Here is a 23,778-nt window from a genome sequence, read left to right on the forward strand (position 1 = left end):
GCATGTACTACTCTTTTAGTACTTTATACTTCCTTTTACAAAAAAGGAAATATTGTATTCGCAAAAAAAATTTCACTCAAAAATCGGCCTTAATTTCCATTTTGCTCACCCCCAATGAATGCTGAGTTTATTTTTCAACCCGACCACACGTACATAAGTATCTAAGAACGTATAGACGCCAGAAATATCCATTTTGAAGTTTCCCGAGTTAATTACAACGAGTTTTCTCGTGACGTCTGTATGTACGTATATATGTGCGTATATATGTCGCATAACTCAAGAACAGTATGTCCAAGAAAGTTGAAATTTGGTACGTAGACTCCTACTGGGGTCTATTTGGGCAACTCCTTTTTTGGTTGCATTCGGGTGTTTCTAAAGGAGTCTTTTTTTTGGGGGGGGGGGGGAATTCACCGTTAATTTCGATGCCAACTGAAGTGGTGTTATAATATGGCGGACACTTGGCGATATATCGCCAGTCTTTTAGTCGCCAAGTTTTGTCGCAAACTTGGCGACAAATTTGGCGATTTTTTTTTTTAAATATTGTTTTTTTTAAATCTGGTTTTAATGTGGCCATTGTTGGTGATATTTAGAGAGTAAACAATTGAATCACATTAAAATTGCCAATAATGGGGAAATGACATTAAATTGGAGTAAAAGGAAGTCATGTGATGCACACATCAGCTCGTTTCTTTGCAAAAATGTAAAAATATTTCTTCTCCAGCATTAATGAATAAATTACCAAAAATGTCAAATTTTAATAACTCTAATTTGTACTGAAATCAGTTTCCATGGAAAAAAATATCCGGCTAAAACATGGGGGCAATATCTGAGCCCCCCCCCCTTTAAAATTTTGCATATGGGCACCCATGGTTGAAACACACGTTCACAAATAATTTCTAAACAGAAGGGACGCTTGTTTTCCGGGCCTGAGCTTGAAGGGGGCCCGAGATTTATGTAGTAAAATATGGGGTGAAATATATGTAGGGGTAAACAATGTGAAGGAGACCTAGCAAATGTTTTTTGTGACGTGCCCCAAATTTCTGTGCGCACCCCTGGGTTGAAACACGGTTGGTTACGATCATCTAAAGGCTTTACCAGTATATTGCCGTGTGTAGGTAAAGGCCAGTAACTGCAGATTTTTCATTTTTCTGCATTTTTGTCATCTATTGTACGTTATCTTTACTGTACAAGCTCGCTTGTTTGATTTCCGCTGAAAAAAAGAAGCGAAAAAGGCGTCTAATTCCAACATTTCCCGTTCGTTAGTATTGAATTCAAAACTCTTTTCATTAAATATCTCGAAAACTCATTTCTGCAGATACTGCTGTTTACCTGCACAGTATAGTTCAGCTGCAGTGGTGTTTAAGATATTCATAATTTATGGCACAAACTAAGTGGGAAGCTGTGCACTTAATCAAAAAAGTGAATTTTGGGTGTACAAATTACTACGTACTTGCTACCATAGTTCACAATATCTATGTGAACATAATTCATTTAAAGGTTACAAATTTGATTCGGATAATCCGGAGATCCGGATAGACGAGAGCCGGGAAAACTAGGTTCTACTGCACCCATTTAACAACACGTATTAATTCTTACGAGATGCAGATGCGTACGACAAGCGACATGGAGCCGGATGATGTGATTTGGAAACACAAAGTTTGATCCGGATAAACGAGGACCAGATTTTCGAGGTTCTACTGCAACTTTTAAACAACACTATTAGTTCCTACGAGATGCAGGTGTGTACCAAATATGACAAACGAGATGGAGCCGGATGATATGAGCTGGAAACAAAGTTTGATCCGGATAATCAGGGGATCCGGATAAACGAGGTTATACTGTACGCATTTGAAAAAATAAATTCTTACGAGATACAGGGTGTGTACCTAAAATGACATTCGACATGCAGCCGGAAGCTGTGAACGGAAAACCAAAAAAATATTCTGGATAATCAGGGGGATCCGAATAAACGAGGTTCAGATAAACGAGGATCTGCTGTACTAATTTAAACAACGCTATTAATTCATACGAGATGCAGATGTGGACAAAATACGAGACACACTGCCGGAAGATGTGAACGGGAAACACAAAACGTGATCCGGATAATCGGGAGGTCCGAATAAACGAGAGCCGGATGAACGAGATTCTACTGTACTTATTGAAACAACACTATTAATTCTTACGATATGCAGGCGTGTACCTAAAATGACATCCGACATGCAGCCGGAAGATATGAACGGAAAACACACACAAAAAAAAAATATTCTGGATAATCCGGGGATCCGGATAAACGAGGTTCAGATAAACGAGGATCGACTGTTACTTATTTAAACAACGCGATTAATTATTACGAGATGCAGGCGTGTACCTAATACGACAAGCGACATGGAGCCGGATGATGTGATTTGGAAACACAAAGTTTGATCCGGATAAACGAGGACCAGATTTTCGAGGTTCTACTGCAACTTTTAAACAACACTATTAGTTCCTACGAGATGCAGGTGTGTACCAAATATGACAAACGAGATGGAGCCAGATGATATGAGCTGGAAACAAAGTTTGATCCGGATAATCAGGGGATCCGGATAAACGAGGTACGCATTTGAAAAACATCAATTCTTACGAGATACAGGGTGTGTACCTAAAATGACATTCGACATGCAGCCGGAAGCTGTGAACGGAAAACCAAAAAAATATTCTGGATAATCAGGGGGATCTGAATAAACGAGGTTCAGATAAACGAGGATCTGCTGTACTAGTTTAAACAACGCTATTAATTCATACGAGATGCAGATGTGGACAAAATACGAGACACACTGCCAGAAGATGTGAACGGGAAACACAAAACGTGATTCGGATAATCGGAAGGTCCGAATAAACGAGAGCCGGATGAACGAGGTTCTACTGTACTTATTAAAACAACACTATTAATTCTTACGATATGCAGGCGTGTATTTAAAATGACATCCGACATGCAGCCGGAAGATATGAACGGAAAACACAAAAAAAAAAATATTCTGGATAATCCGGGGATCCGGATAAACGAGGTTCAGATAAACGAGGATCGACTGTACTTATTTAAACAACGCGATTAATTATTACGAGATGCAGGCGTGTACCTAATACGACAAGCGACATGGAGCCGGATGATGTGAACGGAAAACACATAAAAGCGACGGAGGAACTCAGCAGACAGCCAGAAAAGACGAACTGCGGACCAAATCATGAAACAGATATTAGAATTGCTAAACAATCACGAAAGACAGCTGTAACAAAAGCATGTTGAAAAGTCAATGATCCATTACGACACACGCGAAACTTGGCGAGGCAGAGCGAAATTTACGAGCTGTGTTGTGTGGAAAGCAGGGGACATTTTAAAATCAGCAGCTGGACTCATTGGGAGAAAAAAACAATTCGCAGTGGGGTCCAGTGGTACATTATTAAAGTTTGATCAAAATGAACTACAGAAGGAAGAAAGTACCGTTCAATAGTTGCATGCATAGCCTGAGCTTACCGCAAGGACGGATACAAGGGAGGGGCGACGGGGGCGATCGCCCCCTCCTTGAGCCGAGAAACAGGAAATTTCTTCCTGTATATTTTCAATACTGAAGTTTCAAAACCGTAATTCTACATAATATTCGATGGTGTTAGAAGAAAGGGAGCTCTTTCCAGGAATTCTTCCGGAATTGAAATCTTTAAAACGCAATCGTAGCACATCTCTTATTACTCTGGGGATAGGAGTAGAAACTTTCTACAGGAATATTTTCGAAATTGAAGTTCCGAAATCTCAATTTTAGACGATAGATGATATTAGGGATAGGTAAACGAGGGGTTCAATGCACTCCTTCGAAAATTTTAAGAAATTGAAGTTCTAAAAAGTAAAGAGTGAAAAACAATCGCCCCCTCCTTGAACATTTTCTGGATCCGCCCTTGGCTTATCGCAGGGGCATGTGGGGCACAGGCCCCTCTTCTAAGATTTCTGGGGGACCCAAAATCCCCTTAAATTATCGTGCTAATTAAAAATAAATAAGGATTTCACTCAGAATCTAGAGTACGATGATGTCATTGGTAATTTTGCAAATGCCAAGATAAGGAAAAATTCTCTTATTTGTTGATAAAAATTCCCCTTAAAAATTTGATCTCTTTGCCAATCTCAAAACCACTCCAAGTTTAGTCAGTATTTACTATTGAAAGTCGTATCATAGATAACTTTGATATTTTCCGTAAACTGGCAAAGTTTAACCACGTCTTATATAATTATCGTATACTATATCTCTACTACTTTTTAAATATTGTGATACGAGGTACCACCAAAGTTGTGTTAATACGCAAGTATCGAAATATATTACAGCTTCAGAATAAGCGGAAATAGAGGGGGGGGGGGGGCGCAAAATGAATTTCATGCCCAGTGTCTTCAAAAATCTTAGTCCCACATGGGGGGTGCCCTGAAATAGAAATGTACCTCATGTCCAATATCAGAATGATCGGGCTCTGGTTGCATGTTTTGTCCAGTTACTTTTGATAACATGATGGACGAATGAATTAATGACAGCATCAACACTTTTAGAGCATACATTTGTTATTTCACATGTGTTTGGGGTTTCAAGGAACACAATTCAAGGGTTTCAAGGAACAAGGAACTTTTACAATGGTGCGTTTTAAGCTCTTGAAACTCATGGAAAAATGACTTTTTGGGCTTAAGTTCGCTTTAATCCCCCCCCCCGAAAAAAAAAACATGCAATGCACCGTTACAAAACAAACTTCAAAAGACCATTAATTTTGTTTATTGTAACCGAAATTTCGTTGTAATAGAAATTAAATAGACACTAAAAACTTATTTCGTTGTATTGATATTTTTTGCAACGGGATCACACTAGATTTCCTCAAATTGCTGTTTTAATATCATCGATTCTTATTTATTTATTGTTTCCGCTTTGTTTTCGTCTAATTTCTTGACTTTTTTTTTTTTAATTCCAAGAATATTTCTCCGTTTTTAGCGCTACAGGATAACCCCTCGCTGCTCTTCAATCGCTGGAACTAACGCGCATGCGCACATCCACGCCGGACTCCTGGCATATCCTACATTTTCCTAAAGCGGAATATTCAAATGTCAACCAGTTGGCATTTTATGATAGTTCATATCTTTAATTTGATAATTCTTTAAATACAGGGTGCAGCGAAAGGGATTAAAAGCGGCAACATAAAAAAAGATGATAGCAGCTTTTGTTTGGAAGTCGTTCTAAATAACGCTGAATAGCAGCACCTGCTAAATTATCTTGCCACAAAACAGATTTGTTTTTCCTATTTATTTGCCATTAATTATACCTAAATTTTCACTTTTGCCCTTTACTTATAAATACATCATCAACCGACTTTGATCCAATCTCATCAAACATTCGATTTTCCGAACAAAGCCATAAAGTTTCCTCCTGCACGCTAAATGGCAAAATAAGAACTTCGCAACTCGCCCTTCTTAACCCACCTGAAAAGTTTCCGCTCTCTTCCAATTTTCGATTTAACTCCCGGAGGAAGACCCATCTTTTACCAGCTTCCCGCGCTTCCATTTGGAAATTGGAGTATTTCGAACAGCCCCAGGGATGTTGAGATGGAATGAAAAAATACTTTCCCAGGCGGATAAAATAAGAATATTTATCTACAAATGAAGTTTTTAAAGTTGAAACGTGGTTTACCTCGCTGATAAAATTTACACCTTAATTGTTTACAGAAAAATATTGAAAAAGTAACTATTTTTTGCAAGCAACTACAGCAAGAAGCAGCGGCGTACGCAGACAAATCAGTTCGGGGGGGGGCTGAGCTCGAAAGTCTTTGAGCTGGGGGGGGGGGGGGATACTTATGAACTGTAGCTAAGAAAAGTTCATGTATCGCTTTTCTGATATCAATACGAATGTAAGATTTCAAAAATACATCATAAAAAAAAACTTGTTCTTTATTATAATTTTTATAATTAATTTTGAAAATTTCGGGGGGGGGGGGGGGCTGTAGCCCTATCAGCCCACCCCCTGGGTACGCCACTGGCAAGAAGTAAGTTTTAATTTTTTCCCAAGCGATTAATGAAAAGGTACGAATTTTAAAATATCTAGTTAATGTAAGTGAACAAACATGTATCAGGGGAGGATACAGACTAGCACTTTAGGGGGAGGTGGGGTATGCTGAAAAATGTAAGTTTTGAGCATGGAATTCTTAGGTATGAACTGTTGTCAATAAAAAGCACCAAATTGGCCAAGAATAAGACACATAGTAGACTGTAAACATCAGTAATTAACTTCAGAAGTAAAGAAAAAAAATTATTATTTCAAATCTTTACTCAAATAAATAATAAAAAAAATAATTTGAATTTTAACATCTTGAATTCAAATTATGTTTTTCGCAATCACGAGTGTGTGTGTGTGTATATGTAGGCGTGTGTGTGTCTTTGTGTGTGGGGGTATGTGTGTAGGGGGTATGTGTGTGTGTGTAGGGGGTATGTGTGTGTGTGTAGGGGTATGTGTATGTGTGTAGGCATGTGTGTTTGTGTCTGTGTGCAGGCATGAGTGTGTGGGTAGTTGTGTGTATGTGTGTAGGTGTGTGGGGGGGATGTTTATGTTTGTGTAGGCATATGTGTCGGTGTGCAGTCATGAGTTTGTGGGTAGTTGTGTGTATGAGTGTGTAGGTGTGTGTGCATGTGTTTGTGTATGTGTGTAGGTGTATGTATGTGTGTAGGTGTATGTATGTGTGTGTAGGTGTATATATGTGTGTGTAGGTGCGTGTATGTATAGGATATTGACGAAACCTGGAGACAGCTTTCGCTATAGGAGCAGCATCGTGAGGAGCCAGTCGACGGTGATGCTGCGGAGGGTGGCGGTGGGAAAATAAAATCATAGTCCAAAAACAGTCAAATGAGAACAATAAGCAATCGTGATTGCTCAATAATTAAAATATTATGGCAAACATTTGAATTTCACTCAGAAAGTATTTTAACACAATGTGTAATAATATATTTGCATGATATTCTAATCCATCCATCTTGTATGCAAATTATATTGTGATCACACACAATAATGATTGATGGATAATATTGTCAACGGTTCAGAGGAGGGGAGGTCATGATCCCCAATAATCCTACTCTTGTATCTGTCCCTGTATGCTATGTACCTACATAAGTTTTGCATTGAAATGCAATTTATCTCCGTTATAACAAGATACAACGGAGTAGCGATGAAGAGAGGATTCAGTCCTCCCACATCCTTTAGGTTATATTGCCAATCCTAGTACGATCATCAGTGGCGCACACAAGGTAGGGGTCCAGGGGGTCCGGACCCCTCCCATTAGGTCTTGATTTTTTCCCCCGATTGATTATGATTCCATTTCTTTCGTACATAGAATAATTTCAAACAAAGGTAACAATACTTTCAGTTGTAATAAGTGAAAAAATAAAATCCTCATGTTAAAATATTTTTTAAAGTGTTGTGCACTTTTCCTATAACGAATTGCTTGTAAGAAGCAGAACGGTGATTATAAATGAATACACTGCAATAACCATGTTTTCAGTTTTGTACTTATAGATTAAAATGAGATTCTATGAACTTGAATCCATTTTTCAAATATGAGAAAAATAAAAGCATACATTAGTTTGCTCTCTGGTTATTTAAGTATTTTTATTTAAAAATGCTAATTTAGTTTCAATAATTTATTTTTACTGTTTTTCGTTCCCGATAATCGATAAAATCAAGCCAATATGTTTGACGGCATATTGGGGTATGATATGAGAATGAGGCTCTTGGCCTTGGACCCAACCCCTTGTAAAATTCCTGTGTGCGCCACTGACGATCATGTAAATGCATATTACAACCTATGCCCACCCCTTCAAAGCGATAATTATGGTTGCACTAGTGAAACCAAGGGCGCCCATATAGGGTGGCAAGGGGGGGCTCGAGCCCCCCTTTGAAATTAGAATTTCCTTGCTTTTAGCACTTTTTTCTTTGCAAAAATGTAAAAACATTTCTTTTTCAGCCATTAATGAATTAGTTATTAAAAATATCAAATTTTAATGACTCTAATCTGTCCTGAAATCAGTTTCCACGGGGAAAATATCCAGCTAAATCATGGGGAAAATATTTGAGCCACCCCCCCCCCCTTGCAACTTTGCATATGGGCGCCCATGAGTGAAACTTGTATCGTTATAATCGAATCATTCAATTAGAAGAGGACAATACAATACGAAATTAATGCATTCGTTATGCAAGATGAAAATGCTTACAGATTATTAGGCATTAAAAAAGGAAAGTTTTTTTTTTAAATTTTTAACACAATAATAAAAATTTTAACATGACTTTAATTTAAAATATACAATGTCTAACTTTAGGCGAAGCATTGAAAAAAATCAAAGTGCAAGAAAGATACACATATAACAATGATAATTGCAATATCATAGATGCAAATCGCTCGGATTCTGCTTTCTTATAACTCTTGAAATTTCGTTTCTTTTTTGAAAACTGGGTTTCAATTACGATTTTCGTTCTTATAAAATCGATTTCGATTCTTATAATATAACATTTCCATGATCAAAAGCACAGTAAACTATGTTTATGATTCCTAACATCGAGAGTTGTGACAACATCCTAAATTGGAAATCCATATTTAGTGCTAAGGAGTACCTATTATAGCTGAAAAAAAGAAAAAAAATTTTTATCTAAATTTGATTTACTGGTGAGAATTGCTAAAATACCTTCTCAATTTTTACATAATTCGCAACTCCAATAAACTATAGGGGGCGCTGCAGCCACTATGTAATGGCGGATGAAAAAGGCAAAACAAACGCATGCCGTAACTTATAACTTGCTTTGACCGCTTAGTGAATGACAGTAATTTTTCATCGTATTTGGGGGAAGCTTTCTTTTTTATTCATCTGAAATTACATTACACCACAAACTGTCGGAAGCGTGTAATTTACCCCAAAGAAAACGCGTGGCGTGGAATGTTTTACCTTTTTCTTTAGTATTATTAATCACCGCAAGGTAGCGTATTCGAGCTCTGGAGTTTCGAATTGAGCCATTTAGATTTAACTTCCAAATTTTTTAATTAAAATGTGACCATAGTATTCCAGACCTGTAGAATAACTCTAACTTTAAAAGAATAACATGAGAACACTTAATAAACTCACACGGAAGGCATCCACACGACAGTGGATGGCTGAACTCCAATTTATCAACCACGCAGCGCCGCATTCCAACAGTCAGAGAAAGAATAAAACCGCCTACTGGATTTCTAAAAGTGAAAGATTTTCTACACGCGATACACAGAAGTGCAGAATGATTCTATACAAGTGATTTTCATTATTTATTGTTGCCCTGGCCAAAGTTCATGCAAATATTTTTCAGAAATACGATTTTCTCCATCGATAAACAGAGTATTTAAATAAAATCGTTACGAAAAGAAAGGAATTAAAAAAAAAATTCTTGGATATCTTATTTTTTAAACAGAAATGGTGGCTCATCTTTATACATAAATGGCTTTTTCTGTGTGCATGTATGTCCGGGGTAATCTTCCAAACTACTGGACCGATTTCAACCATTTTATCACCATAGATAGCTACATTATCAGGGAGCAACTTAGGCTATAATTTAATCCTAAAAAACTTAGCTTAAAAACGTTGTGATGGAAAACAGTAAATGTCATATAATTTCCCCATTAAATGATTAAAAAACCCATTGTTACGAAAATTCGTTGCCTTACAACAACAATGTTAAAAGTAATCATAATGAAAATTTTGAATCAAGGTTTCTCCGGAGCAAACATGAGTTTAAAATCATTTAAACATTTGGAATCTCTACTTTTTACACACTTAGGGAAACATAGTAGAGAGCTTTTTTTTTTTTTTCATTTTGTGTGTGTGTACTATTTAATTAAATAAAGCGCACGGTTTTTTTCTTAGTGGTCTTTGTTAGTTCATATTTTGGAAATTCTTCAAATTTTTATATGCTTCAATTCGAGCTTTCGTTCCTAAATGAATACTCGTTCGTTCTTTATACTTATAGCTATTTTACTTTTATGGGTAAGGAAGAAGCTCAATTTTTTAATCATGTCAAAGTTTTGAGATCTTTCAGTTAAAACAGAAAACGGAAGAAAGTAGCGATTGTTTCTCACAATTATTGCTGACTAAGGCAACGCCGGGTATTTTTGCTAGTTTGAAAATAAAGTTTAATATTAGTATTTATACTAGGCCTTTTCACCTATTTGTAAAATCAAAGTTCCAAATTTGTATTGGGGCTCATCTTTTGGGTCAGTGACCCGGTATATTCACCTTCTTAGTAGATAGATTTTTTAAAAATCTAGTTTTAATCCTAAATAATCGGAAGAAATGGATCATAAAAAGTGGTATGGTTACTGAAACTTATACTATTTAGTCTGGCACTGACAAGAAGCCTGACCTTGAGATAGCTTATCTCTAAAGCGGAAAACATGTTGTGCGAGGAGGAATTGCATTTTAATTTAGTTGGGTGTTCCATCCCAGCTAGTCAGAGGCGAGGATTCCTGCATCTCTCCCTCTTTCTTATTTAAATATTGTATGCTCTATCATCATCAATACTAATAACAACAATTATTATTATTATCATTATTAAAATTATATAATAAAAATATAAAATAAATAAAAAATAATAATTTAGTTTAATAAAAAATAATACACAATTTAGTTAATCATAAATATGCAATAAAAATAAAATAACAGTTATACTAATATTAAGTAATACCATTATTCAAAAAATATGTAATAAAAAATAATACTAATGACATTAAATAATATTATTATTAATACTTATTATTATTATTATTTTATGTGTGCTTTACTTTGAGTAGAAAATCTTTTCGGTTCACTGTGTCCAGAAAAGAAAAGACGATTCTGGCCCAAAAAGCGTAGTAATATAATTTATTCTCTGAAAAGGAAGCCACTTCTCATGAGTATTCCAATCAAACAGGAACAGAATTCTAATGATTCAAGTTTGCAGATCCGCAAATCCACCAAAGGCGAATACAAGGGAGGAGCAAAAGCAGGCGATCACCCCAGCAATGAGGGTATATAAAGTAACTTTCCAATCAGCAGGTTTTCACTATGAACTATCGAAGCGCAATTTTACATGATCTTCGATCATGTCAGAGAAAGGGAGATTAGAGGACCCCCTAAAAAGTTTCAGAATTGAAGTTCTAAAAAGTGCTGGCCATCTCGCTTTATGTAAGGGAAAGTATGGGATTCGGAGCTTTAGTGCTGGAATTCAGGATACATTGCAAGGGTAATAAGTACTACAAAAAATCAATCGCACTCCCCTTGAATAATTTCTGGAACCGCCCTAAAAATGCCACATTCAACTGCATTTGAAATAATCAGCTGGGATTTTAACAAAATTTTAGGCACAGTACATATTACCCTTTTAATTGAACTCACGAGCCTTTGGTAAGGATAACATTTATCTTCGAAACTTATTCTTATGATAACTCACTCGGTCCAAGAGGAATTCATTTAAATCCAAGAGCTCATTCATATAAGAGACTAACAGAATTAAAAGCATCTTCTTCAAGGACAGTATTTAAGATTGAGAAGTAATCTTTCAGAACAACTATTGTCCGGTTTTCACAAGAAGGCACTTCGCCCCGCCTCCTCGAACGCCGAGCTCTATTTTACGCGGGGGTGATCGGTTAGCAATCCACTCGCTTTTTAAATGGAACAACCAGACAGCCTTCACTTGGGCGTGCATTTTAATGTGCACAAAAGTCTTAAGTGTCCTTCACATCACTTGCTTCACTTCTGTTGTCATTTTAATTGTTCTTACATTTTAAAAACTGCTACTTTTACATCAATGTGCTATGATCCGAATGTACTTGCTGCCGAAAACAGCGAAATAGAATCATCCGATACCACGTGACGGGGGAGGAGTAAGTGCCTTCTTGTGGAAAACGGACAATCGTTACGATTCAACAAGTTTGAATCCAGAAATGATTTCGATAAAACTATCCACCGACCAGAGTCAGCCAGATCGGGCATTCTCCTCTTCAGACGAAGCCAAGACATTCTGCTGAGATAAAAGGGAGGTCTTCCCCCCCTGGCAGGTTGCCATTGTGGCTAAATATAGAAGGAACACGAGAAGAGAATCATTTTTGTGACTCACTGCCGCCAGCCGTCCACGTGCTCCGCAAACCTTCTGTCGCTCCGACATCTTCCTCAGAACTTGGGATGACATAATAAGAGAGAGATGGAAAAAGAAATTATGTCTGTTCTGCTGATTCGGTACAAGGTTTTTCATTTTTTTTCGCGCTCGGCAAAAAATGGTCTGCAAAGGTCTTCAAACTGTGCTTCGCATAACCATGGGTAGACAAGATTCAACAGGGAAGAAACCGACCTCGATCCAAATTCACTCTTTTTACTTCCTTTTACAAAAAAGGAAGTATTGTATTCGCGAAAAAAATTTCACTCAAAATTCGGCCTTCATTTCCATTTTACTCACCCCCGAATGAATGTTGAGTTTTTTTTTCAACCCGATCACACGCGGATAATCGCCTAAGAACGTATAAACATTCGAAATATCCGTTTTGACATTCCCCGAGTTAATTACAACGACTTTTCTCGTGATGTACGTATGTATGTCGCATAACTCAAGAACGGTATGGCCTAGAAAGTTGAAATTTGGTACGTAGGCTCCTAGCGGGGTCTAGTTGTGCACCTCCCCTTTTGGTTGCTTTCGGTGTTTTTAAGGGGGTCTTTTGCCCCTTTTTGGGGGGAAATCATTGTTGATTTCGATGTATACTCAAGTGGTGTTATAATTTGGCGGACACTTGGCGATATATCGCCAGTCTTTTGGTCACCAAGTTTACTTGGCGACAAATTTGGCGTTTTAAAAAAAAAATCTGGTTTTAATTTGGCCACTGGTGGGTGATATTTAGAGAGTAAACTATTGAATTACATTAAAATTTGCCAATAATGGGAAAATGACATTAATATTGGAGTAAAAGGAAGTCATGTGATGCACACATCAGCTCGCTTCGTCTCTGTCCGGCTGTCTGAATGTCGTCAGCAGCCCGATCAAGCCAGGTTGATGCCCAGATCCTCGTATTAGGATCAGTCAATAAATAACGAGGTAGAGGCTGTAAAACAGAATTTATTTGACATTCTTAATAAATACTGACCGAAATTGTTTTAACACTTATCCCTCTGGGAAATTATTATTCTGCGCTCATAAAAGTCTTTTGGCTGCTGCTGCTGGATCCAATTACGCACGCACTCCTTTACTTCATCGTCCGAATGAAATCGTTGTCCCCAAAGTGCCTTTCCTTCTTGAGTTCCTCTAAGATGTGGGATCATATAACGCAGTGAGAAGCAAAGGGATGTAAGTGGACATTTTCAAGTTTCGAGTAAAACGCGTTTAAAGATAAGGTCCTAGGTAGACTTTCATTAATTTTTTTTTCTAAATCATGCTGCACCTACCAGGGCCACTTGTACTATCTCTTGCCCCAAGACAGAGGACAGGTTCCCCTACTATTTGTACTCGTTATCTCAAAATTTTTAATTTTGCCACTTACATCCCCTTGCTTCTCACTGCCTCATATTGGGATGGATCTGGACTATAAGAGGATGGTTCAAGATTTTCCACTTAAATTTCCGTAGGAGTTTTTTTCTTTTTTTTTTTGAGCAATCACGATTGTTTATTGTTCTCACTTGACCGGCTTTGATATTTGGTTCCTTTTTCAGCCACCAGCACCACCGCCTCTGCAGGCGCGACTCCGAGCACTGCTTCCTGGAATCCATTTCTCCTGGTCGATGGCGTCCATGTCCTACACACACGCGCGCTCATACACACGCATACACACGCTCATACACACAATCCTTTTGCACACATACACACACGCCTGCGTGCATACACACAGGTCTACGCACACACAAGCCTACACATGCACGCATGCGCGCCTACACATACACACACGCATGCACGCACACACACAACTATACACACGTAACCGCCCAGGAGGAGGGGTAGGCTTGGGGGGACAGGAGCTGTTTCTAGAAACAATAGCCCCCAATGCGTAGGGCCCTGTCGCAACTCGTGATTGCGAAAAACATAATTTGAATTCAAGATGTCAAAGTTCAAATTATTTTTTTCAACCGCATTGGCTATCTGTGGTACCGGTAAACTCTCACGTGCCGTCATCCTGTTGCACAACAACACTAGACCACACACAATGCAAAAAAAAAAGTTTTACTGAAATATAAGTGGAAAATTTTGAAACACCCCCCTTATAATCCAGATCTATCCCCATGTAATGATCTTGGGGGAACTCAAGAAGGCACTTCGGGGACAACGATTTCAATTGGACGATGAAGTAAAGGAGTGCGTGCGTCATTGGTTCCAGCAGCAGCCAAGACTTATGAGCACGGAATTATGCGACTCATTTCCCACTGGGATTAGTGTTTAGGCAAGTTCGGTCAGTATTTTTTAAGAAAGTCGAATAAAGTGCGTTTTATAGCCTCTGCCTCGTTATTTATTGACCGACCCTCATAAAATTTGGTGCTCTCTCACAAGAAAACATGCAAATATTCAAGTAGTAGTTTTAAAAAGGAGAGAAAAGGAAATGTACCCTACTTTGGTGCCCCTGAAATTGCGGTGCCAAGTTCAACGGACCTGTAGAACCGTGCGTTAATCAGGCGCTGACCTTCTAATTGAAAGGTCCCGTCTAGTTAAGGGGGTTCTCAACATTTTCCCTATATATATATATATATTTTTTTTTTACAGTTTTGTTACTTTTTTTTTTGTTAAAGTTTAGCATTTTCAGTATAATTTTGTATACTTCTCGACGGCTAACGTACTTTTTACAGGTTTTTAAGAACCCCAAAGGGAACGAGCACCAAAAGCTGAAAATAAAACCTCGTTTATACAGATCTACGGTTTGTCCGGATCAAATTTGTAGAGTTAAAAAGAATATTCATTTAAATAATAATTTTAAATGAGGTGATTCCCTTCAGTCAAAAGTACTTCTTTTAAACACAAAATTGACAGAATAAGCAAAAAAAGGAAAAAAAAAAAAAAAAACATGGACCCAGAAAATACTTTCATTTTCCCAACAGTTATTTGCGTAAGCAATGAAAGCGCTTCGATTAAAGTATGTTTTAAACTTAGTCAAATATTTAAAAAATGGTCAGATCCTATGTTTTTAAGTATGCTCTTTCAGAAAAAAAAATTGAAATTTCGGAAACGACCACATTATGACTGCAAAAACGGAGCTATAAATACGGCAAACATTCGGGTTTTGATTTAATTAAACCTACAACTCCTGCATAGAACGTACAACAAAGTACAGTAATAATTTAACAAACACCACTGCAGTTTAACGATACATGATAAAGTATTTGCGAGAAACGGTGCGATGTAGATTTTTTGCACAGAGCATGTTTTTTGCTGTAATAAAACATAAGTCTACTTATTTAAGAATGTGTATAGCTTGTTATCCGGATTTTTGATAATCCGGAATGCCTTTGGTCCTTCTGTAATGCCGGATAAACGAGATTACGTGGAACATAAATACCAATTAAAATAGATTGATGTATTACAATTGCTCATGAATTACTTTATCATTACTCGTCCGTGACTCATGAGCACTCATGTTTGAGAAATTTATTGTTCGCGCATCTCTGCTCAACTAAATTACATAACATAAATAGATTGCATAAGATGAAGTGATAAAAAACGAACGACCTCAGTTTCTTTAAAACAATGCTTGTGATAAGTGTTATTGTTTTTTTACTTGTAAACGGAATTAGGCAACATAAGTCATTTTCAGAAGGAAATATTTTGACGAGAATCAGACAAATCTTGAAAAGAAACAAGTTAGTGTTCGAGGTAATACACATTTACATGTGAATTGCAAATCTTTGGATTATATTGCAGAGTAAAAACTACAACAAGGCAACTGTAAATCTTTTTACTTTCTTCTATATCTAATATATAGAAGAAAGTATTGGATTCGTGCAAATTTTCGAATTTCGAAGGATTCGAACGTTTTGAGGTGTGCTGAGTCCATTTCGACCATTTTTGGAAAATGTCTATCTGTCTGTGTGTGTGTGTGTATGTATGTATGTGTGTGTGTGTATGTATGTGTGTCACGTCTGTGTGTGACCAGTTTTTTGTGGCCGCTCTACAACAAAAACTACCGCATGAAATCGAACGAAATTTAGTACACATATGTGCCCCTATGTGAACTTGTGCCCATTAGTTTTTGGCGCGAATTTCTCCAAGGGGGGTGGAGCAATGGGACGTTTTTCGAGTTACGCGTGCTTGCTATTCCTCAGGAAGTTACTGGCGGAATCAAACAAAATTTGGTCCATTTGTTGGTATTAACAGGAACAGGTGCTGATTCAATTTTGGTGTCAATAACTCAAACGGGGGTTGAGCTGTAGAACGTTTTTTGTCGTCAATTGTGACTGCTGTATCTCAAGAAATAACGAACGGAATGAAAGAAAAATTTATCGGCAAATAGCCCTTAGTGGGTATAAGAACTGATTTTATTTTTGTGTCAACAGCTAAAAGGGGGGCAGCGCAATCACCCGTTCTTTTTTTCCATTTTGAGTGCCCTATCTCAAAAAGTAATGCTACGTTATGGTTGAAATTTGGAATATATGTGAATCCATATGTAAACAGGCTTTGATTCAATTTTGACGCCGATCGCTCCAAGGGGTGTTGATTTTTTTTTTGCGAATAAAAATATTTTTATTAATGCAACAATAAGAACGATAAATCGTAATAGATTGTCGTCTGCGTATTTCTCGTGATTTTAATTGTATGGAAATGATCGGAAATATTATCTCAATGATTTAAAATTTTTGACTGTTGCCATCTTATGTTTGTTAACAAATAAAATATTTGTAATTAATTCAAGCAAGGCTTTTAAAATAACTTTCAATTTTCGGTCTTTGCTTTGCTTTTGTAATAATTCAGACATTGGGATGGTCGTCAAGTTTTTGCATGTGTAATTTTGTTTTTGTTGGGAATATTGCTTCCTCTTCAAGCATGGGGAGGGATCAGAAAAAATATATATATATAGAAGAAAGTTTCGTGATGGCCACAACATACTAGTTTTCACACTGCTTCAAAGCAAACTCAGGATGTTTTTTTTCTTTCAATTTTTTGAATTCTTAAAATTATTCTTTGCTAATAAGATATCCAAAAAGTCCTCACTCCCGCCTATTTTTTAACGTAGCAGAACTTGGAGGAGGTATCCTTTTTGAAAAAGCCTCCCATTTAGTTATACCGAGAAGAAAAAAACACTAAATCATCTTCTCAACATAGTATAAAATGAAGTCTCCAAAAAGCGTCTGTGTGTTTGAACTCGCAAAACTCGAGAACTACCCGGCCGATTGCGCTGAAATTTTCAGTTTGTTCCTTTAAGTCCTGAGAAGGTTTGCAGACCAGTTCGAAAACAATTTGATGAATAGTTCTTTTTTTATTCCAATTTAGGCCCAATTTTCACATAAATTCCCGAATATGGGGGTGAAAAATTACTTGCACATATTATTATTACATATCGTTCGAAAGGGTAGAATATTCTGCGTTCTACGCAATTTGTTTCAATGCTCTAACTTTATTACGGCGGGAGTTTGCGTTTTCAGCTCGATTTTTTTTTAGGCTTAGCTGAAATTTAGGCACTACTTCCTTCATTAAAGAAATCAATAAAAAGTGAAGGAATTGTCCCACAACTTTCTTTTTGACGCCATTGAAAAAAGCAACCTTTTTTACTCCAGATCTAACTCGACCTATGGTCGAAAAAATGAGCTTTTATCTCGAAAGGAAAAAAAGTTACAAGCCTTTTTAAATCAAGTTTCAGAAATCTCGATTCCATTCAAATTGTGAATCCTTTTCTTTCGCATTTTAAATCCTTAAACTTATTTTATTTTGTGTTTCCATGGTTACGCATTTTAAATCCATCTTTCTGGATTTATTTTCTTAAAAGTATTTTAATATCTGTCGTCATTGTTTGGAAGGGAAATCATGATGTTTTTTTAATTTGCTTTTTACGCCTGATTGTTGAATATACGTCACTTGACACAATTTTTATTTTCAAGGTAGACCGGGCAAAGCCGGGCAACGCAGCTAGTTCCATATAAATCGTAATGGTATCTGCGTGTGGAACTAGAAGCCACATACAATGACATGCTACCAAAAATGTGAACTCTAAGTAATAAATTAGAGCAGTGTATTTCAAACACAACCCTTAGAGGAAGGAAACGAACAGTTTGTATCGAATGGGATTCAACAAATATAAAATATCGCAAAGGTATTGTTTACTGAAGCAAGCTGGATCACCAGTTCGCACAAAAGCGTGTCGTAAATTCCATTCGATTGTTCTCAATGGCGACCACTACTTTCCAATGATTTTGTAAGGGTACAAAATTCTACATACAGTGAATTCCCATCGATTTTTCTGAGGCTATACTCCCAATAATCCATTACGCACAATATGTGTATGAGATCATATACGTAATATTTCATTATATGAACATTTTTTAACTTTGATGGTATTAGCTATATGTCTAACAAATATTTGAGAGTATACAGCGTATATGGAGTATAATACCCTACGGTAACACCAGTGATTTTAAGGTCTCTATCTACGTTTTTTCGAGCAATTACGATTGATTATTGTTCTCATTTGATTGTTTTGAATTCCTATCATTTTATTTTCCCGCCAGCACCCTCTGCCAGCACCACCGAAGCGTTGACCGGCCTCACGATGCTGCTCCTCTTGCGAAAACCGTCTCCAGGTTTCCTCCCATATCCTACACACACACTCCTACACACACACACACACTCATGCCTGCACACAGACACAAACACATTTGCCTACATACACACACACGAACGTCTACACACACACGCGTGCGTACACACAGCACTGCATACACAACACGCAAACACATGCACACATACACACACGCGCACACACACACATGCGCCTACAGAAACACACACGCTCGTGATTGCGAAAAACATAATTTGAATTCAAGATGCCAAAAATTCAAATTAATATATATATATATATATATATATATATATATATATATATATATATATATATATATATATATATATATATATATATATATATATATATATATATATATATATATATATATATATATTTGAGCAATCACGAATTGCTTATTGTTTTCACTTGACCGTTGAATAACGTCCATCCTTTGCCTCTGATTTTATTTTCCTACGCTTATAATGCAGATGTCCATGTACCTCGGAATCGATTTATTAACGACCTTCTCGAATTCACACAATCTTTTTACGCCAAAACAATGTCCAGCAACCAGCACATAACATCCAGCGCTTGGCATTCATTTGAATTTTGACTTCTTGAATTCAAATTATGGTTTGCGATTAAAGCCATTCGTAGAAACATAAAACCCAACGAGTAAGGTTCTACCGCAATTCGTGATTGCGAAAAACATAATTTGAACTCAAGATCCCAAAATTCAAACTATTTTTTTGAGCAATCACGATTTTTTATTGTTCTCACTTGACGGATTTGATGTCCTTTGATTTTATTTTCCCACCGCCATCCTCCGCAGCATCACTGTCGACCGGGTCCTCACGATGCTGCTCCTATAGCGAAAGCCGTCTCCAGGTTGCATCCATGTCCTACACACACGCATACATACACAACTACACACACGCACACATACACACACACACATACACGCACATACACCTACACACACGCATACATACAGACACCTACACATACAAACACACAAAAACATACACACATACATACACACACACAACTACTCACACATTCATGCATACATACAGCACTTACACATGCACACACACATGCACACAACTGCCCACACATTCATACCTGCACACAGACACAAACACATATGCCTACGCACACATACACATGCCCCCTCACACACACATTCATACACACACTTTTGCCAGCACACAGACACAAACACATGCCTACACACACATTCATACACACACATACACATACCCCCACACACAAACACACACGCCTACATACACACACTCGTGATTGCGAAAAACATAATTTGAATTCAAGATGACAAAATTCAAATTAATTTTTTTTTTTTTTTGGTAGCTACGATTTCCTTTCTTGCAGTAAAACTTTAGAATAAAAGGATTCAAGTTGAAATGGAGCAGTTCCAGAAAGGATGAATACACAGATTAAAGTCCAAATCTTTTAATTCATCAGACAATATATTTTTTTTTTTTTTAAATCTCACGCCCACGGCGAAGCGTATTGTATACGAACCGGCTAACTCTTTTTGATAGCTTTTAATGTGTGTTAATGGGTCAAACGACTATCTTCTGTCGTGCATAGTCAATAATACGGGTTTTTGAGCCAACATGTAATCTCAACGAGCCAACTTCGTGAATTTTCGTTTTAATATTTCCGAAAAATCCTGAGCCTTTTGTTGTTACCTCTCAAAACAATGAAGCCTCAAGATAGTTGAAGACTTGAGCCAGTGAAGAGTACTCATCTGTAGTTTTTATGCAACGTGCCCCCCTTTTAACCTGCAAAACCTCTATTTTCGCAACCGTTCTTCTTAAATGCATACTTCCACAATTGCAAAATTTACGAAATAAGGGGCCATTCATTAATTACGTAAGGGTGATTTTGCCGATTTTCGACCTCCCTTCCCCATGTAAGGGTACGTAAGATTTTTTCAAACCCCTCCCCCCTATTCTTACGTAAGATTCCATTTCATTTTTCAGAAATAATACAATAAAGAATCTTACATTACTGGAATCGAAATTCACTTAAATTCACTGAATTATTAACTTAAACCTTTCTGTGGAAAAATATTTGCTTAAAAATTAAAATCTAGACTGAATGTTTTTTCGACATTTTTTTGAGCAATCACGATTGCTTATTGTTCTCACTTGACTGTTTTGAATTCCTATGATCCCCCCACTTCACTCTGCAGCCCCACTGTCGGCCGAAAGCCTCACGATGCTGCTCCTCTAGCGAAAACCGTCTCCAGGTTGCGTCATTTACTTGCCTACACATACACCTACACACACAGACAGACACTTACACATACACACACATACATACAGACACCTACACATACACACACAAACACATACAGCTACACATACACACAACTACACACACACATGCCTACACATACCCCCCCCCCTCCCAAATACACACACAAACGCCAACATACACACCCACACTCGTGATTGCGAAAAACAATTTAAATTCAAGATGTCAAAGTTCAAATTAATTATTTTTTGCATATGATGCGATGCTAATTAAAAATAAAACATGCCATACAATAGTGCGGTTATTTTATTATATTTTACACTATTCATTCTTTACAAAACAAATAAAAAGCAGCTCCTCCTAATACATTTTTTACCTTCCAGACGCAAATGAAATATAATCCATGTCAAACCGCGCGATTTCTTATGTAAAATATCGACATGGAAAATATTACGTAAGAATGGGTTGAACCCTCCCCCCCCCCCCAAGTAAGGGTATGTAGAGATTTTTCCAACCCTCCTCGGGACCCTTACGTAATTAATGAATGGCCCCTAGGGGCAGAGTTGAGAAAAGAAAAGTTTGAAAGAAAAAAGAAAATGAGTATGAAAATGCAAAATCTTAACTTTTTAAACGGACCCCAGATCCTTTAATATATATTTAGAGAATTAATCTCCATTGAAAAACGGTTCCAGCACACATAATCCAACATTAGTACAGTGGACGCCGGTTAAATGAATCAACCGCTTTAATGAATCAAATTGTCAAAAACCAGAACAAAATTCAACTTTATTAAATTAGCCGTTTTATTGAATCAGCCGATTTATAGAATCAAAACTCTTTAGAACAAATTTGATTCAAATAAGCAGCGACCACTGTACCACAAACACAGAGATACGAAACGAAGCGTTTTGTGACTTACACCACTTTACATTGGGAAATTTCGAAATGACGGGCCCAGGTACGTGCATAGTTATCAGTGGAGGATACAAGGAGGGGGTCATGGGGGTCATACCCCCCCCCCCAAACCGTCGACCATTTTTTGCCGTTCTCATTATGTTCAAGCACTTGATGAATAAACTGCTAAACAATTTCAGTAATCTTATCAATTCATGAATTTTTTTAAAGTAAATATTTGAAATATTGCTTCTCTTCAATTCTTATGAAATGAATTAGTAACGTTTATTCTTTACTAAGTGTCTTATTCCTGGCCGATTTAGTGCTTTTTATTGACACCCCAAGCAGTTTTAGAAATGTTTAGTGCCACAACTGTAAGTTAGTTCGAGGGGGGGGGGCATTCTCCAGCATGACCCCCCCCCCCAAATGGTAGTCTGTACCCGCCCCTGATAGTTATTAGTTAATGAAACAAAAAGAATGTGGGGAAGAGGGGGAGGGGTATGTCGGTAGAAAAAAGATGAGAACTTTCGCTGTACTTGGCTGATATCATCAAGCTGACATTGACAAAGACATTTTGAAAATCAGACCACACTTCCTGATTTCGTTCTGCAAGAGACATTCTCCGGACATCCAGACGAAACTCCATATGCAAACGGAAATTGAACTGGGACTGTAAAAGGATCGTTATGACTCCCAGCATTTTATAAATATTAATGTGTTCGCGCCGGGGGAATATCCATCCCTCCACGGGTTCTTTTCGCTTCGAATTCTGTTACTAGATGTGTTCTCGAATGACGTCACACTCTAAGAAACAGGCAATTTTTTTCCGACAGAACGAGCGGTAATGAACATGCTACACCCTTTTTTCGTAATCATATCAAATGTTACTTATCCTGTTGACAAAAGAAACAGTTTGATTTTCATCAGTTTGAATGTCAAGGTTTGGTTTAAAACTGTATGATTATTTTTCCCAAGACGTTATTTTTAGCCACCGTTTACAGAAAAATGTACAAATTGTTTTCGCTGAAGACAACTGTACATAAATAAACGAATAAATAATGCAATAAACACCTTTGTGCTAGGATATAACTGGAGAAAACCTGGGTGAGGGGAACGTAGGGAGAGGGGGAGCAAAAAATTCATTTGTGACGGGCCCCTAGAAATCTGTGCTCACTCCTGAGTTACCGCCTTTTAGACAGGAAGGGAAGAAATGTTGACAAATGTTCAAACGATAGCGTGCTGCTCTTTTTGGAACAATTTTCCACAGCTGCGGTGTTGGACTAATTTTGGGGTAGAGAAGTTGGGAATAGTAAGCTTTAAAATTCCAAAAGTCGGAGCAGGACTGTCGAGAGTCAAGGCGTGTCCTTGACAGTTTGATCATCGGGCCCCCTCCACCCCTAAAACTTGCCCTCTGATCCCGAACTTTGCCTCCTCAAGGGACGGGCCTCTAGTTTCAGAATAGGCTGACATGGGCTCTCGTCGGCCCCGAGCCGGAGTCTATCATTTTACCTCTGAGTCCTCAACTTCACTACGGGTTGCGGAATAAGACTCGGAGTCGGACTGATTTTGAGGTAAAGAAATCGGGTGTCAAAGGTTTTAAAATTTCAGGAGTCGGAGCAGGTCATCTTCCCTCTCAGTCCTCATCTTCGCCGCGAGTTGCGGAGTGACTGATTTTGATGTAAAGAAATCGGGTGTCAAAGGCTTGAAAATTTCAGGATTCGGAGCAGGTCATTTTCCCTCTCAGTCCTGATCTTCGCCATGAGTTGCGGAGTGACTCCGATTTTGATGTAAAGAAATTGGGTGTCAAAGGTTTGAAAA

General features: G+C 37.5%; 1 protein-coding gene across 1 annotated transcript in view; it reads right to left on the reverse strand.

The window, feature by feature from the left end:
- The window catches only part of LOC129226597 (terminal nucleotidyltransferase 5C-like), a 107,328-nt gene that overhangs the window by 50,010 nt on the left and 33,540 nt on the right, over nucleotides 1-23,778 (reverse strand). The window lies entirely within an intron of this gene.

This window comes from Uloborus diversus, chromosome 7 (assembly GCF_026930045.1).
Source record: "Uloborus diversus isolate 005 chromosome 7, Udiv.v.3.1, whole genome shotgun sequence".
Classification (NCBI taxonomy): Eukaryota; Metazoa; Arthropoda; class Arachnida; order Araneae; family Uloboridae; genus Uloborus; species Uloborus diversus.